Below are 5,093 nucleotides of genomic sequence, written 5' to 3'. Positions count from 1 at the left end.
ATTACTAGTCTAAACCCACCCTTATGCCTATTTTCGGAGCTGCCATCTACATGGTGACCAAAATGGGATGGCAACTCTGATCGTGTTAGAAAGTCCAAAGTTTAAATGTCGTTTCAAGTCAAGAACAGACAAATACTATACCCAATTGTTGTGTTTGATTGAATACACTTTTTCGAAATGAACATCAGCCGCACTCAAAAGTACGTAGCGTAAACATAAACGCATGTTTCATTTGGAAGTTGTTTAGCTAGTCACATTTCTCCCATGAATGATTAGTAAGGTCGTAGCAAAACAACTCAAATTAAGGCAGTATTCTAGTCTAGAAATTTGATATAAATAAAAAAAAAATCCTTCATATTTCTGTGGTTTAGCCATTCAAGAATATACCCTAGAAAGGACTTATCAAAAATCCTATTACAGTCAACTCTCCCTAACTCGATATCCAAGGGACCTTCGAGTTAGGGAGGTATCGAGATACAGAACTTTTTTTCATATTTTTTTTATGCCACAAATTGCAAATATATGATGTTAGGGTAAGTGTCCCAATATTAGGGCTTAAAACATATGACCCAATTAGGAATAAACCAATTATGGTACATGGGGTTTACTATAATTGGTACCATTGCGTATACAGGATATTACTATAATTGATTTGTTTTTGTGCATTAGTACATTTACCCTATATGTACTAATGCGCATGTACTACTATACATTCTTTTCTCAAATTTTAATATAAATTTAAAATACATAGGATGTTTGTTTAGTAGGCCAATTTTATTGTAAAATGGAATTGGAAATGGAAAAGGAACTAGGTTAACAAAGAAAATATTAATTATGTATGTAATTCAAACTAAATTGTAACGATCACGCAGGAACTGTTCAATCGCAAAGAAATGTTCAAATAGTTTCACGGGAACATTTTCAGTTGATTGCAATATTTCGGACATATTCTTTAGGTTCGATTTAACGTTCGAAGGTGTAATTTCAAAACAATCAGCTGAAACTTCCTGAACCTCCTCTAACTCCATAGGACTACTATTTTCAACGTTTTTTTCAGCTTCTTCAACACTTTCCAGTATATCGGTATCAGTTATTAGATCACAGCAAATCACGTTTTTATCCATTTCGCAATATTCATCAAATGACGATGAACAATCGAATGGTACTGCACTGTCGACAGCAGCAAGCTCACGACGCATTAATTCTGCCAGCGGAATATCATCATAATCATTTATGGAAAATCCGTCTTTCCTGAAGCAATGTTGAACAGTCTCAGATTTAACCTTGTTTATCCAAGAGCGTGAAAGTAATTCAATTGCATTCAATACCGATATATCCGAAGGGTCCTAGAGTATATTTGAATACAGTATGAGTGCTGAATAACATGAATGTAAAAAGGAAAAAAATACCGTTGTATCCTCCATTTCTAGCAGTCTTCGTTTTACTAATTCATGGCGATAGTACTGTTTCAGGTTCTTGATTATGCCCAAGTCCAGCGGCTGAACTACTGAAGTAGAGTTTGCAAATTTATCGATTTAAGCTTTGGTTGGAGAGATTTTGGGTGCGCTGTACAATTATCAACGAACATGACCACCTTTGAGGAGAAAGAGATATAAGTATGATACATTCCCATTACACATAATTCCCGAATCAATACCTTTCTATTTTCTTTGGAAAATCTTTCGTCAAGTTGCATAATCCATTTGTCAAAAAGAATAGAGGTCATCCAGGCCTTGGTGTTACTCTCGTATATCACTGGTAATGATTTCTTCTTTTTGAAACACCGTGGGTTTTTACTCTTTCCAATGACCAGCAATGGTAGTTTATCGCTTCCGTCCATGTTGGTTGCACACATGACTGTCAGACGTTGTTTCGAATATTTTCCTCCGTGGCAAGTTTCTGATCGAAATGCAAATGTTTTGTCTGGCAAACATTTGTAGAAAAGAAAAGTTCGTCTGCATTGTAGATATCACGTGCATCATACTCGGCGATTATACTGGGTAGGGTTTGCGAAATCCAGTTGTCCGTTACACTGAGATCTACACTGGCACTCTCGCCACATAGCTTCCGAAATGTCATCTTTTGCCGTTTTAAAAATTTACTTAGCCATCCAGAACTTCCTTTAAAATTGGGAATTCCCAGTTTCTGGGCAAATTCGCAAGCACACAAATTTCCATTGACCGTTCCAGCTTCTCGTTCCCAACCAACCTTATATGCTTTTTGTCCACATTCAATTTTTCCATCCGATACCATTTTTCCTTTTGCTTGAATAGTGTTGACACCGTACTTTGTGCAATACTGAAATCTTTTGCAACTTCAGACACCTTTCGCCCATACTTTTCGACCTGCTCGATGATGCTCAAACGTTGCGCTATGGTTAGCGTTTTAATCGTTCGCTTGAAAGGTTTTCCCTCGTTTTCCATACTTGAAAAAAAAAATCCTTGATAATACGAACACTTCGTCTTCACTTTCAAGAGCAATTGAAATGACAGCTAGAAACGCACAAAAACAAGTATGCGAAAATCAATCGAGTTAGCGAGGTAAAAATCCATGGAAAAATGAAACAAAGCCCATCGAGTAAGAGAGGCATCGAGTAAGGGAGGTATCGAGTTAGGGAGAGAAGAATGCATGTAAAATCAAAGGTGCCATGAAATTCATCGAGTTAGGGAAAATATCGAGTTACAGAACATCGAGTAAGGGAGAGTTGACTGTATTAACCGAGTTAGAGCCATTTTAGTGATGCAGTATCTAACCTGCTACGGCCATTACAATGAACTTGAAACACGTTTTTCTCAAACCAGTTTTTCAAACTGGCGTACACGATATCTCAAGTTCTACTGAACCGATTCGTGTAGAATTTATATGGATGGAATCTGCAAGCATCTCTCTATCCCATGAATCACTAAAAATTAATATTTTTTAAATATTACTATTTTTAAAAAATCGAGAAACGTAAGAAAAAACGTTTTGAACCGCATTTTGTTTTTCAAACGGTCGCCATTTTGTCAAAAAAGTTGTTTCAGATAACCAGAAGGGCTGGAATCGTGTACGCCATGGTATAACATTATTTTCAACCCTCTCACTTCATTAGCTCTCAACTATTCTAGTTATGAATATTTTTTCTCCGTTCAGGTTTTGTTTTATTGTCAAAAGATAGATGAACAAATAATGATATAATGGATAGTAAATATATTCTTTATTTTATTATTACGGAGCTCGAGGAAACGTCCGAAATTCGTGTCTCTACACTAGAATACCCCCTTAAGTAAATCATTTAACAACTTTATATGTAAACTAATTACTTTTTATTTTATCTTTGCACAAATCTGTATATGATTTGGTGCGGTTATTCTAAACAGCAACTTGTCAGGATGGCCGAGCGGTCTAAGGCGCCAGACTCAAGAGCAATCTTCCCGCACGCAGTGTGGGTTCAGTTCCCGGGAGCATTCTGGTCCTCTCTGAGGGCGTGGGTTCGAATCCCACTTCTGACAGCAATATTTTTTGTACAATTTTCAGCACGTGAAGACTTTCTAGATCCAACGATAGTTTATCTTATTTTTGCATATTGATATACAGGTCGGACTCGATTATATATAGTCGACCAATTTTTTTCAACAATTATTTTCAAATCCTATACATAATCGAATCTCCACAAAACATTTTTTTCATTAATGTATGAATGTCAAACATTTATAGAAAAATAGCTTTTTTGTGATTCGATTATGTATTGGATTCGAAAATTGACGTTGAAAGTGAAATTGCGATTATATATTATATATCGAGTCCGACCTGTATTCGTTTTTTAGTCTATTATTTATACGTTTTACAACGTTATTGCTTAGATTACTAAAAGGATCCCAAACTCTTCGGGGTATTTTGAGTTGCGTAGTGGCGTAATATATCGTTGAAAAAACAAAAGTTTTCTGAAAAACAATAATTATTGTACACTTATACGTTATACTTATACACTTAAAAAATAACCACCGCCCGAATAGGGACTTGAACCCTAGACCGTTGGATTAAAAGTCCAACGCTCTACCGACTGAGCTATCCGGGCTCTGTAAAACGTATCCTACTTTATCAACCGTATTTTCATGTCATGAATTCAATCCTGATTTATATAAAAATAACCACATAATTTTTTTTTGTTGAATAAAAATTCCAACATTGTAAAAAGCTTCAGTAACATGTAAAAATTTGAATATTTGTTGTATATTGAATAAAAATTGAATTAAATAACCCCTAATAAAATAACAAACCAATACAAACTAATAAAAAAAATTAGGAATAAATTATGAAACAACATTGTTTACAAAAAAAAGTATGAGTAGTTATTCATAGAATTTCATACAAGCCCGGATAGCTCAGTCGGTAGAGCGTTGGACTTTTAATCCAACGGTCTAGGGTTCAAGTCCCTATTCGGGCGATGTGGATTATTTTTGTTGTACATCATTCATAGCAGTTATATCTATCTTATATATGATTCTATTCGCACATATAACTCACCACACAAGAAAATTGAGTTGTCTTTATATCGTCGTGTTCGTCTCCACCCAAATTAGTATGAAAGTATATTATATTGGAGAATATTCAAGAGAAGTAGAATACAGTAGAACCCCGATTATCCGCGGTGTACAAGACCTTACAAATGGATAGTTTAATGATTTCTATATTAATAAAACATAGTTTTCGCGTTGAAATATGTTTTTTCTCTCGTGTTTGCAGTTCATTTTTAGTCCTTTATCGCGTTATTCGCGAATTTCGTTATGCGCGGTGGCCTAGCCAGACTATTTCGCGAATAATCGGAGTTCTACTGTATTCCGGAAAGAACGATCACGCATGTGTTCTACAGTGAGAAGTTTGTCCAATTCGTCACTTCTCTGATTGGAATTCCCGTTAATGATGATTGAGCTTTATGGTAAAGCAAAAATAATAATGTATTTTCAGGTGTAGTTCCACCTGTCACGTTTTCAAATAAAAATTGTGAATCAAAATCAATTTTTTCTGTATCGAATATGTATGCTATGTAAGAGAAAATACTCTTGAAATCATTAAACGGTTTTTTTTTTCAATAGATGAAAATTGTAGTGTTT

General features: G+C 35.1%; 3 non-coding genes across 3 annotated transcripts; 2 read left to right on the top strand and 1 right to left on the bottom strand.

The window, feature by feature from the left end:
- The first annotated feature begins 3,365 nt into the window (after positions 1–3,365).
- Positions 3,366–3,491, top strand: Trnal-caa (transfer RNA leucine (anticodon CAA)). Its single transcript has 2 exons — positions 3,366–3,403; positions 3,447–3,491. It is a non-coding gene; the product is annotated as a tRNA-Leu (tRNA).
- Positions 3,492–3,984: 493 nt separating this feature from the next.
- Positions 3,985–4,057, bottom strand: Trnak-uuu (transfer RNA lysine (anticodon UUU)). Its single transcript has one exon. It is a non-coding gene; the product is annotated as a tRNA-Lys (tRNA).
- Positions 4,058–4,353: 296 nt separating this feature from the next.
- Trnak-uuu (transfer RNA lysine (anticodon UUU)) lies at positions 4,354–4,426 on the top strand. Its single transcript has one exon. It is a non-coding gene; the product is annotated as a tRNA-Lys (tRNA).
- The last annotated feature ends 667 nt before the right edge of the window (positions 4,427–5,093 follow it).

This window comes from Toxorhynchites rutilus, unplaced genomic scaffold (genome assembly GCF_029784135.1).
Source record: "Toxorhynchites rutilus septentrionalis strain SRP unplaced genomic scaffold, ASM2978413v1 HiC_scaffold_383, whole genome shotgun sequence".
NCBI classification, from domain to species: domain Eukaryota; kingdom Metazoa; phylum Arthropoda; class Insecta; order Diptera; family Culicidae; genus Toxorhynchites; species Toxorhynchites rutilus.
This window is presented reverse-complemented; position numbering and strand designations above follow the sequence as displayed.